We start from the raw sequence: 13,661 nt of genomic DNA on the forward strand, positions 1-13,661 counted from the left end.
TATTCTATTGTGTAATTGTGTAATTAATTGTGATTAATTTTTTTAATTGTGATGTTCATTGACGGCCCTAATTTTTATCCCAAATTAAACTGATCAGGAGGTTCAAATTATGCCAATGAGATGAGTGTGTGTTTTATTTTTAAATTCTTAGTGTATTTCATCACTTCCTGGTTTGGTTCACTCCCATCTGTACCTCCTATTCTGTGTGTTCACAGATGGGTAAGTACTAAAATATCTAGAGAAAATATTGCTGCTTGCGTGGAACTAAGATATAGCAGAAATTTTGACAAAGTCTGTTTGAGATGTATGATTACAATTAGTATGGGTATGTCTACACTACAACATTAATTCGAACTAACTTAGTTCGAATTAGTTAATTCGAACTAAGCTAATTTGAACTAACGGATCTAGACTAACAAATTCGAACTAGCATGTCCACATTAAGTGGACCCTGAACCAGGCTTAAGGATGGCCGGAAGCAGTGCCAGCAGGGCATCAGAGGAGGACTTAGAGCGTGGAGATGCTGTCTCAGGCTAGCCGAGGGCTGTGCTTAAAGGGTCCCGACCCCCACCCCGGACAGACAGTGAAAAGGAGGTGGGAGAGGGGAAGAGAGAGGCTGGGAGAGGGTAGGGCAACTAAAATGATCAGGGGTTGGGAACAGGTCCCATATGAAGAGAGGCTAAAGAGACTGGGACTTTTCAGCTTAGAAAAGAGGAGACGAAGGGGGGACAGGATAGAGGTCTCTAAAAGCAGGAGTTGGGTGGAGAGGGTGCATACAGAAAAGTTCCCATAAAGAAGGACTAGAGGACACCAAAGGAAAGGAATGGGTAGCAGGTTTCAAACTAGTAACAGAAAGTTGTTCTTCACAAAGCAAAGAGTCAACCTGTGGAACTCCTTGCTGCAGGAGGCTGTGAAGGCTACAACTAGAACAGAGTTTAAAGGGAAGTGAGATCAAGTCATGGAGGTTGGGTCCATGGAGTGCTATTAGCCAGGGGGTAGGTGTCCCTGCCCAAGGTTTGTGGAAGGCTGGAGAGGGATGGCACGAGACAAATGGCTTGGTCACTGTCTTCGGTCCATCCCCTCCAGGGTCCCTAGGGTTGGCTGCTGTCGGCAGATAGGCTACTGGGCTAGATAGACCTTTGGTCTGACCCAGGACGGCCATTGTAAGCTCAGGGCTCAGGGTCGGGGGTCTCAGTGGACCACCTTGATTTTCATGCACTCCTGCTCCTGGGTGGCCAGGCTGGCAGCTCGCTGGCCACTTTCCTGTGCCTAGTGCGGAGATCGTGGATGAGGTCCACAATGTCCGCACTAGCCCAGGCGGGTGCCCGCGTCTTGCGGTCCCGGGCAAGCTCCTGGGAGCCGCCAGCCTGGTCCCGGGAAGAGGGGGAGGGCTGGGGGGCATCGGGTGGGTGGCTCGATCCGTGCCAGGTGCAGGGTCTGCTGGCTGGGTGCTGGCAGGCTTGCACCTGGCACGGGCACCGTAGCCAGCCCGTGCCCCTTTAAGGGGTCTGGGGCCGGGAGATGGGCAGACGAGTTTCCCTGGTGTTGGCCAGAGTGGCCACCAGGGAAAGCTGGGGAGGGCTAGCCTCCCACTAGTTCGAATTAAGGGGCTACACAGCCCTTAATTCAGATTAGTAAATTCAAACTAGGCTTAATCCTCGTGGAATGAGGATTACCTAGTTCGAACTCAGTGCTCCGTTAGTTCGAATTAAATTCGAACTAACGGAGCGCTAGTGTAGCGCCTATGAAAGTTAGTTCGAACTAACGTCCGTTAGTTCGAACTAACTTTGTAGTGTAGACATACCCATATTAAAGTAGTACCCAGAGCCCTCAATCAGGATGCATTATGTTAGCTGTTGAACAAAAGCACAAAGTTAGACATACAGGCAATCCCCGGGTTACGTACAAGATAGGGACTGTAGGTTTGTTCTTAAGTTGAATCTGTATGTAAGTCGGAACTGGCGTCCAGATTCAGACACTGCTGAAACTGACCGCCAGTTCTGACTTACATACAGAATCAACTTAAGAACCCCAGGCGTCCCCAAGTCAGCTGCTGCTGAAACTGATCAGCAGCTGATTCCAGGAAGCCCGGGGCAGAGCAACTCTGCCTGGGGCTTCCTGTAGTCAGCGCTGGTCAGTTTCAGCAGAAGCTGACTTGGGGACGCCTGGGGCAGAGCAGCTGGGGTGCTGCTGGGTTGCTCCAGTAGCGCCGCTCCTGGGTGCTACTGGACCAACCTAGCAGCACCCCATCTGCTCTGCCCCAGGCGTCCTGATTCAGCCGCTGCTGAAACTGACCAGCAGCGGCTGAATCAGGACCTGGGGCAGAGCAGCTGGGGTGCTGCCGGGTTGGTCCAGTAGTGCCCAGAGCGGGCGCTGCAGGACCAATCGGCAGCGCCCCAGCTGCTCTGCCCCAGAGTCCAAAACAAAAGCCTGGTCTGCTGGGGGGAGGGGGGAGCACACTAGCTGCCCCCCCCTCCCCAGCAGACCAGGGACACGGGGAGCAGAGCCTCTGAGGCTTTGCTCTGGCAAAGCCTCAGAGGCGAGGGACCCCGCCGCCGCTGCCGCTTCAATCTGGGTGCCTGTGGTCTGCTGGGGACCATCCCCAGCAGACCACAGGCTCCCGGACTGAAGCCGCAGCCGCGGGGGGGGGGGGGGGGGCCCGCACCTCTGAGGCTTTGCCAGAGCAAAGCCTCAGAGGTGCGGGGAACCGCCGCTGCTGCCGCTTCAATCTGGGTGCCTGTGGTCTGCTGGGGACCGTCCCCAGCAGACCACAGGCACCCAGATTGAAGCGGCAGCAGCGGCGGTTCCCCGCGCCTCTGAGGCTTTGCTCTGGCAAAGCCTCAGAAGCGCGGGAACCCGCCCGGTGCCCCTGGTCTGCTGGAGACGGTCTCCAGCAGACCAGGGGCACCGGAGCAGCTTACGAACGGGGCTTTCTCGCCCCGACTTCCGGGGCGAGAAAGCCCCGTTCGTAAGTGCGGATCCGACATAAGTCGGATCCACGTAAGTCGGGGACTGCCTGTAGTCCCTGTCCTAAATAGCTTAAAATCTAAGGTCTCAATTCTGCAAACACTCATGATCATGTTTAATTTTATGTACAATGAGAAGTCCGATGGGCTTCATCATCTCAAAGCAGGGCTGGACTAAATGACATAATCTATCCTATGCTGTTTTACTTGTAATATCTAAGAATTAATAATTTGGCAATATCAAACTGGTATTTCAGAGAAAGCATGATAACTATCAAGTCTGAAGCCAGCATTGTACTTTTATAAGTTAATAACAATTACTTCTAACTTGTGCTACTGTTTTATAAGAATCTCTGAGGGGATTAATGCCAAAGAAAATATATATGTGTAGATGACAGAAAGCAGAATGAAATGTACTGATTTATAGCAACTCTTCATTAAGTTTAAAAGCATTCCAGTGTGATGAAGACATCAAATGTAGGCAGTGGAATTTTCACACTGAAGAGGAATAGTTAAGGGCAGGAAGACAAAAAAGAAAACTATTTTAAATTGTATTCAAGGCAGAATTAATGAAAACAAGTCCCTATACAAGTTTGTTGAAGCAATATACTTTTACTGTACATATAGCATTCTCCTATTTGAAAGTAATCAAATGGATCTTATTTTGCATTAAATTTGAAGTATTGTAATGTCTTTATAGCCAACATATAAAATGTGCATAACCAGACTTCCTACAAGGCTTGATTCTATCTTATACTGGTGTAACAAGATTGAATACTACTCTGTTTAAAGCATAGCACCACCAAGCCTCAACTAGACAGAGTGCAAAACTGATTCCTAAATAACATGAGTCATCACAATGTATGTGCACATATTCTGGTATAGTGAATTTGGAATGCTTAACAAACATTGCCACGAATCACTTTTCTCAAAGGGTATGTCTACACAACAGCGTTATTTTGAAATAGTTAATCAGAAATAAGTTATTTCGAAATAATGCGTCTACACACAAAATGCATTTCGAAATAGCATTTTGCTATTTCGAAATAGCGCGTCCAAACTGAGTGGACACCGAATCAAATTTAAGGCCAGCTGGAACCAGGTCCGGCAGGGCATCAGATCAGGAGTTCTTTGTGTGGCTCCTGTCTGAGGCTATCTGAGGCCTGTGCTTAAAGGGACCCCTCCCCGCCCCCGGACAGCCAGTTCTCAGCTTTCCCTGCTTGCTTGTCTACCTCGCTGAGGGACAGCAAAACATTTTGTCTCTGCGTGTTCTGGTTGCCCTCACTCGGGACACCACAGCACTCTGCAACATGGAGCCAGAGCTGCCCCAGGCACTCTGGTGCTTCTCTTGGATGTGTTGCTGCGAACCTGGCTGCACTTTCTGCAGGCTGCCATCTGGGATGTCCATGGTGGGGAGCTGTCAGTATCCAGGAGGCCCTGCAGGAGAGCTTCCACCCTGAGGAGCACTAACAGCCTCCCTGGTCTGCCCCACTGGAGGCTTGTGCCTCATTGCTCCCTCACGTCCTTCCACTTACCCCTCTGTAACCCTCCTTCCTGATGTAAAATAAAATACACGAATTTTCATGAACACAAACTCTCTTTATTTAACAAAACTGGGGGGAGGGGGGAATAAAACTCTGGTGAGACTGGGGAAAGGAGGTGGGAAAGGGGAGAAGAGAGGGTGGGATTGGAGAGGGGAAAACCTGGGAGGAGGGAGCTGGAAGGGGGAAGCAAGGGGAAGAAGGGGGAGGAGAAGCTCAGGGCTCAGAATTGGGGGTCTCGCTGGACCAACTTGATTTTCATGCAAACCTGCTCCTGGGTTCACATGTGGCCTTTGGTGGCCAGGCTGGCAGCTATCCTATCATAGACAGCCATGTTCCTCCATCTAGTGAGGAAATCATGGACATTGGGGGCATCCCTCCCAAACCTGAATAAGATCCATGATCTCCACCCTGGACCCCGTCTTCTCTGGGCCCTGGCAGACTCCTGGGAGCTGGCAGCCTGCTCCTGGGGAGCGGTGGAGGGTCTGGCTGCCAGTGGCTTGCTGGCTCATGTTTTGGGGCCACTGGTCAGGGGCAGTGACTGCTGGCTCTGGGCTGGCAGGCCTGGAGCTGGCACAGGCGCTCTGGCCAGAGTCAATCCCTTTAAGGGCTCTGGGGAGGGGGGAGGGAGAGGAGTGTTCTTGGTTGAGTCTGGAGAGCACCCTGGGAAGGCTGGAGCACAGCACTTATTTCGAAATAGCTATTTCAAATTTGGCATTATTCCTCGTGGAATGAGGTTTACCAAATTCGAAATAAGCACTCCGCTATTTCAAATTAATTTCAAAATAGCGGTTTGGCTGTGTAGACACTAGTAAAGTTATTTTGCAGTAATGGCTGTTATTTTGAAATAACTTTGCAGTGTAGACATACCCAAAGAAAATAATATGCATCAGAATTTGGCTGCTAAGAGGCATAATGGACGAAATGCCAGAAAGAAGTTAGATCATAGTTATTTGGAAGCTTTTCAGAATAGGAACTCTGTTTCCTGGTACTTAGCATACTATCAACACTGAGCAAATATTTAAAAAAAAAATCTGATCTTTAGCTTTGGTCATGTAGTGTTTCAAATACTTATCTGAGGTCTAGTCTATGCTATGGACCTATATTGGTATAATTAGGTCACTCAGGGGGTATGCAAAATCCACACTCCTAGATGACGTATTTATACCAATCTAAACCCCTGTGTAGACTGCACTTTGTTTCCAGGAAACTTCTCTCATGGCTTGTACCAATCTCAGTACAAGATGAAGTTGTGAGGAGGTGCAAATCCCTTCAGGTACCTCTATACTCCAGTAATAAATTCTTCTCCCCTTCGCCTTGCACATTCATCCATTCAGAGATTAGACACTCTATTACAGGCGCAGATGACTGAGATAACTGTCTGGCAATAAATCACCTATTTTGCTTTATTTTAAGATTCTCCTCTAGGACCATGATGATTTTGGCATAAATACAAAGAGGGCAAGACTGATAGGGCTTATCTGCCAAATCACAAGTAAGCCACTTAGCTAAGATTTTGACTATCAAGTAGTGAGTACTCTCAGCAAAGTTGTTCTCGATCAGGTCATTGAGGTAAAAAGAGTTGTTGAATACATTCAAGACAATCACTGTCAACTAAGGGATTTGCCATGATCAGAAAAAGAGGCTTACTACATCCAATAAAAAATGGGTTATAAGTTATTTGCTCAATGTTATCCAGCAATAACATGTTATACTTGCATTCAGTTTTCTGTGGAATTGAATTTTTCAATTCAAAAACAAACAAATTCACTGAAAACACAAAATATTTTTGATTGACCTTAATTACTAGGAGAACCCAGAAGGACTGAAATATGAAGAAAGACCAAGAGTGCTCCATATATATAGCTTGCCTAAATGAGTGGGACTAACAGTGGTATGAAATTAAATAATAGAGCATCAGAGTAAATATAATAAGAAATAAGATAAAAAGCTTAGGATGAATATCAAGAAAAACACTCCGACAATGAGATCAATTAAACTGTGTAATAAACTCTCCATGGTAAGTGATGCAGGGTCCCATCTCTTAGGACATCTGAAACTGGATAAAGTACTAGTACAGTAGGAGGAAGACTATATGACCTGATTCATCAGTAGTTGCTATGGGTCAGACTCTGCAACTCTTATTCAGGTCGAGTTGCTGGTCCATTCATTTAAATAGGAAGTTTTATTGGTAAGTACTACTCAGTGTGATTAAAGATAGCAGAATCCAGTCCTGTACATGTATAATGATGCTGTAATATTACATTGGCAGCAAATATTTAAACACAGAGAGACATGCCTCTGATACTACAGTTGAAACTCTCTAGTCTGGCACCTTCAAGACCTGACAGGTGCCGAACCAGAGAATTTGCCAAACCACAGGAAGTCATTATTGTCTAGGAGCATTACCAACAATTCTACTGCTTACTGGGCTCTTAGCAGACATTTAGAGGTAAATTACAGCAAAATAACAGCACAGAACACTAAGAGCCAAGACTGGTGGCTGTAAACACACAATATGGGACTGCAGGAAACTGACCCACACCCACAATAAGTGGACATCCAGCTAACTAAAATCATGCTGGACCACGGATGTTGCCAGACCAAAAAGTGCCAGACTAGAGAGGTTCCACCTATGTTAGAATTTATGGTGTGTTCTTATTTTGGCTATCAAAACTTTTTCTAATATCAGTTTTAAGTATTTATAATGACCACTGATGATTTCTAAAAATTCTGTTGCTATCTTATTATATTTAAAAAACCTATACTTTGCCAATGGAAATGATGTATGCTATTTTCTTGTTTGAATCTATTATGTTTAAATGCATTTTATTAAAAGCGATAAAGTAAAATAAATTAATGTAAAAACGATATCAATAGGGCAACTATAATTTTTTCAGATCTCAACTGGTGTCACAGATCCACTAGGAAGTCTCCAGGCAATAGAAGTACAGACTCTCATAGATGTGCAATGATTACATGATCTTACTGCTCGAGACCCTCTCTACACACTGAATGAACAAATGGAATGGTAGGAATTAGTTTCTCTTTCTCCATTGAAGATAGGTGTTTGTGTTTAACTGCCATTTAAAAGATCTCATAAAATGCATTAATTACCTAGTATTTCATAAGCCATGTTGAAAATCATGACTGCTGATTTATATACTTCAGAGGGAAGTACTTATTAATCTAATTTCCACTGTTTTAAGTCTCAGCAAGAGATTTCTATTTCCCATCTTCTTTTATCCTGGAGAACCACCAATCCCACACAACCATATTAAGTACCAATTAAGTAAAGATTTGTCATTCCAGATGAAGACCACTGAACTGGGGCCGGAGCTACATATATCCTAGCTTTCTGACAGAAATTATTTTAATTGGACTTTTCCTAACAGCTTTTAAACAAATCCTGTACTTCCAGACAAGGAAGAAATGACTCCTCAGTCAGATAATTTACCTTTTTCCTTCCCTTACCATAAATCTTAGTATGAAGATTATTAGTAACTTAAATCTTTTTTTAAGGCACCCAACTGTGACCACTCTAAGCACTGAATAACCTCATTTGTTAAGTATAAATGTCCCATTGCCAGTTGGTTTATTTTTATAAATTCATCGGGTTTTTAAGTATTTCTACAATTTAATTTCAGGCTATTTAAATATCTAATTTTATTTGGTTTTTTAAATGGTCAGATTAATTGGTCAGTAACGCTGTTTGAATCCAAAAATGTATAGATATGTTTAACACATATTATCCATGTTTGATCAGCTATAATTGTCAAGAAAAAGATGCATATCTTGAGGAGCTTTGTTGATATGCCTAAAATCCAGTGAAGTCTGTTTTTGGCTGAATGACCTTTTTGTCAGAATTTTGTGTATAAGATTAAACCCACCAACAACGAATCTGAGTAAACTGTGGATAAGTTTGTTTTGGACCCTGAGTGTTTTCCTTACAGAGATATAAATTCTAGAACAGAAGGGTAAGTTTTGCAATGTCTCACTAACATGGCTGTATGGTGCCCCAGAACTTCTAGCATAGCCTGCCCAGCACTCCATGTGGTTAAGTAAACACAGCATGGGTGTTGGGGCATGTAGCCAATGCTGAGGCCAGGATGAGGCTGGGAGGAAATAAGAGCAAATTCCTCTTAAATGATCTGACAGGAAATGACAGAGTGTCGGCCTTATATAACCATGCTCTGAGAGAGTGAGAGGGCGGGAGGAGTTCTTCCTAAACACAGAGTGGTGCCAGATCTCAGTAGGTGAGGATGATGAAATAATAAAGCATTTCCCGTGTGTGTTTTTCATTAGTCCTATTTTGTTTTTCTTCCAAGTGCTGTGGAAACAGAACAGAAGCCCATGCTTCAGCCAGGACCGCAATGGCCTCCTCCCTCGGGAGTAACAGCTGCAAAAATAGGAGGGAAATCCTCAGTGGAATTGCTTCCAACACCTTTCTAATGGAAATAATGATTTGCAAAACCCAGTTTATACCTCTGCCACATAATTAGTAGCCAAAAGAGCTAAAGATTAAAAACACTGTTCTAAGTCCCAGAATCTTTGAAATTTGGCAAGATCTTAAATATTGCACTCTTGCGTTCCAAACAGGTTGCCTGTATGTGAGCATTGTAAGGAAACTCTTAGTCAGTTGAGTCAAGCCCTTGAATCAGTCAACACTTATTATATGGAAATTAACCAGTTTAATGTCAATTAGTGGAAATTTGTTAGCAAGCATACCCCGTGGGACAGTTTATTTTGAATTCCAAACACTCTTTATTGAAGCCAGCTAAGATAGTTGATGTGGTACGTTGCTCCTTTAAAAGTGGGAGCCAAATTAGTTAAGAAATAGCTAAGAAACTCAGAAAAAGATACATTGAAACATTCAACACTCACAATCCATTGCTTCAAAATATCCATTGTTGACTAGGCATAAATACCAGGAAATGAAGATCTGATTTTCTGTTTTAAGAAGGAACGGAAATATTAGATGCATATCAGTCTGTGCTGTGTTTATCAATACTGAGCTCTGGATGGGAAAGCCAGTTGTTTTAATGACAATGCTCAAAACTAGCCACATGCTCACTTTAAACATTTTCCATCTGTTGGTTCTCTGCCAACATGTTGGTAAGTATACATACTACCACATACAAACTGTGGGGGGGAAACCAGATATGAATGTGGAAACTATCATGGAGACTTAGTGAACTGAGAAAAGTCATAAAAAATAAGGGAAGCAATAAAGAGTATGATCCTGCTCTCACCAAAGTTCACTTCAAGACTAGCAGGCCCACAGCCTGTGAACAGGAAGAGCACAAGTCAAAATAGGAGAATTAATATGAGACATCCTAGTGATTAATAACATACTGATACCATGGTGACGGGTCATGTAAAGAGATAAATTTTAGTCTTCCAATAAATGATGTGGTAATGAAAACCATGGAAATATACATTTTACAGTTTAACATGAGGCTACAAAATGGAGATCTTGGCAAAAAATGTTATTCTGAATGGTAAAGGGCAACAAAAAACACCCGCCTTGCTCTTAGGGATAGGAGTGCAAGCTGGTCAGCCAGACATAAGTGGGGCTTTGGTCAAGGATGTTGAGAATCTGGAGGTTCTCCTCCCTTGCTCTACATTCTTGTTCACCTTGTCATGGTGGAAGATGTGTGAATGCCCAGCAGCCTCTGATTGGCTGTTGTGGGGCAGGAGTGTCCAACAACCAAAGAAGTGGACTTCTCATTACTTCAGGGATTTCTTTGTTCTCCTAAATCGGCAGTTCTCAAACTAATTTGGGACCCCCAAAGTCAGTTGTAATAAGGTCATCAGGACTGGTGTGAGACATACTGAGGAAGCGCAAGCTCGAGCCCCATTGTACAGGGCTGAAGCTGAAGCCTGAGACCTAGAGTCCTGGAACAAAGTTGAAACTGAAGGGCTTCAGCCCTAGGGTATGGGTAGACTGTGGGGGGTTTCAGGATACCTCCAATATCCTGATAAAATTCCACTGCGTCCAGGGAATGTGTTTGCTCTTCCGCTTTTTTTTGTGGAAAAGAAAACGCTCTCTTTCAGAAGCCCCTGTATTCCTCATTCTCAGAGGAAGAAGGAGGTATCCAAAAGAGGGTTTTTTCTGACATTTGGTTCCAGTCTAGATGGGCCAAATATTGGAAAAGCCTGTTCCAACAAAAGAATAGGAAAAAGGTACGCAGAATGTGGAATCCATTTTGCATACCTTTTTCCGACAAAAACTTGTAGTCTAGCTGTACCCGTAGATAACAGGGCTCAGGCTTTTGTAGTAAATTTTATCATCACAATGAAATTTGAGAATCTGTTACACTGACTACCATATCTGACAACCACTGTTCCTTCCACCCTGTGATTTACTTAATGTATTTAGTGCTGGATATTTTTTTTCTAGTGAGTTCAATGGCATTTTGGGGTTAGGAAGCAATTCTCCCCATGATACCAAAATTGCAGAGCATGGGTTTGCAGCATCGCCTCAGCAGCCAGAACATTATAGTTTCTTGTGTTATGCATGTTTATGTCTCAACTTTTGCAGGTACCCTCTGTGCATTGTGGCTTTTCCAATTCCTGGTTAAAAAACTGATAGCCTAAATAAACTCAGGAAGCTTTGGGTGTGGTATATTATGCAAGTCAACTGTCAGTCTCATTGAATGAGGATTGAGACTCCCCTCATCTGTACCTGTAACCCTCACACGAGAAAGGCATAGCAAGGGAATGCAGTTGAAGAAATATGTCCCTTTATTAAAGACTGAGATAGTTGGACAGCTTTCCTTCTATATAAGGCTTAAGGGGCCCTCTCATAGTATGTGTGGTGCCAGATATGGAAAATATGTACTGAACAGTTACACATGCTAAATAGTGGGGGGGTTGCTATAACTTCCCTTTTAATTCCAATTTGTTGTTTGAAATGAATAATGTTGCTGTTGAGATTTCCTCCCAAATGTTACCATTTGATTTATCCAGAACATTTTGTTCACTTCTGAGATCCAATACACTGTTTAATTCTAGATTTTATCATTCAGGTTTCCTTCATTGCAATACAGCAAACCTATGGGCTGTGTCTACATTGTCATGATTTTGTGCAAAAGCAGTTGCTTTTGCGCAAAAATATGCTGCCTGTCTACACTGGTGGGGAGTTCTTGCGCAAGAACACTGACGTTCTAATGTGTGAAATCAGTGCTTCTTGTGCAAGAACTATGATGCTCCCGCTCAGGAATAAGCCCTCTTGCGCAACTGTTCTTGTGCAAGAGGCCAGTGTAGACAGGCAACATGAATTTCTTGCGCAAGAAAGCCCGATGGCTAAAATGGCCATTGGAGCGTTCTTGTGCAAGGTAGCGTCTACACTGGCATGGATGCTTTTGCGCAAAAGCACATGACAGTGTAGACGTTCTCTTGCGCAAATCCTTTAATGCAAAAACTCTTGCGTTAAAAGTATTTGCACAAAATCTTGCTAATGTAGACGTAGCCATTGTGAGTTGATCAGACTTGAGTATAGGATATGGCATACCGCACACATCCAAAATTACACAGAGAACTTCTTCCTTTATTTACATGTCAGACTGCATTTGCTGTGCATTAGACTACACATTTTTGAACTGGCTTGATTACTTTGCAGTAATCAATTCCTGTTCACCTGGAATCTGATCTTTACATTCTATATTTATCTGATCCATATTCCCTAGCATCCAGGTGCTGCACCTTATTTTAGCTAACGCAGCCTGTTTACCAATTAATATTTACAACTTAACTGTCCATTCATTTGCCCAATTATGCTCACTAAGAAATGAAGCAAGAAACTATGTTAAGCCAGGCCTACTGTTATATAATACATATAATCACATAATATTTTAGCCACACATAACTGTGTTCTGAGTACTAGTCCTGTGTGACAAGATCAATAATATGCTATCAGATTAAAAACTAAGATTGTTCACTTAATCTATATCTCCTTGCACAAGCACAACAATGTTAATGAACCCAAGTCTACAAAGGAATGGCACCTTAATAAAATAAACATGGAAAACTCCCATTGACTCCAATGCCTGGATTTCACCCCTAGACTGTTCTCTTCACTGCTCCTGCCAAACTCGCAGTAACTGATCACATAATATTGCATATGACACTCTTGTATGATTGGTGTACTTAGCAAAAGCCTTGCAACAAACAAATATTGATAATATTATCATGATTGTAGTTAAGAAATATTACCTAATTGAAGTTGCTCTTTAAAATTAAATGTTCTAAAATGGTCCAAATATTTTACATGGATTGTAATAATATTCATCTTTAAAATGTACACACATTTATTAAATGAGTCATTCAAAGTAGCACAGTACAACAATTCCAGAAGCTGACAAAGGAGGGACCACTGTCAAAATATAATGTCTTTTGTTTGATACCAATAAGAGATTCGGTAACCTATGTGATCAATGCAATTTATTACCGGGTTCAGGCAGCGATTGTATTTACTTGAGCACAGCCTGATAAAGTTGTAATTATCTTCTTTGGAGTCTGTTGACCATCCAAGCTTCTATAATTTCACTAGTAAGGATTGATTCTAAAGGCTAACACACTACTTGCGTAAGATCATGTATATATGTGGTCATAGTTGTACTCAGTTCTCTATCACCACTGGAAAAACAATTCCATAAAACTGGCGTTTTTCCCTTTATATATGTGAAGAAAGTGGAATTTCAACAGTAATTGCATTTTAAATTAAATAATTAAATTACAATAAAAACACAGGCAAACCATGCACAGCCTTAAGACTTAACAAAAAAATTAGAACTCTCTCCAATGCATTAATTTATCTGGGAATTTATATCTGTGTACTCAAATACATGAAGTTCAAGGTAGAGTGGGAAAAGCAATTTAGATAAAAGTAACATTTCACTTCAGATTTGGAAAGATCATTCAACATGTTTTGGATAAAAGGTCTTACATGCTGACAAGCTAGAATATAGATATGCTGGATTTTGGAATACTGGGTCTATAGATACTAATCTTTTCAGGAACAGCAAAATTTTAAGGGCCTGATCTTGCAGACCATTTCATGCGTTTAAATTTGATTAAATACAAGGGAAGTTTTGACTGCAAAAGGACTCAAAAGATTTTACAACACAGAGAGCTTTGTTTTCCTGAGAGC

The 13,661-nt window shown here is 42.7% G+C and overlaps 1 long non-coding RNA gene across 1 annotated transcript in view; it reads left to right on the forward strand.

The window, feature by feature from the left end:
* The window catches only part of LOC106731725 (uncharacterized), a 74,917-nt gene extending 61,666 nt beyond the window's left edge, over positions 1–13,251 (forward strand). The window contains exons 3-4 of the long non-coding RNA XR_003088616.2: positions 7,408–7,538; positions 8,836–13,251. This is a non-coding gene — a long non-coding RNA (uncharacterized LOC106731725). The remainder of the gene's footprint in view (positions 1–7,407; positions 7,539–8,835) is intronic.
* Positions 13,252–13,661: the final 410 nt, after the last annotated feature.

The sequence above is a fragment of the Pelodiscus sinensis genome, chromosome 7, assembly GCF_049634645.1.
Source record: "Pelodiscus sinensis isolate JC-2024 chromosome 7, ASM4963464v1, whole genome shotgun sequence".
In the NCBI taxonomy this organism is placed as follows: domain Eukaryota; kingdom Metazoa; phylum Chordata; order Testudines; family Trionychidae; genus Pelodiscus; species Pelodiscus sinensis.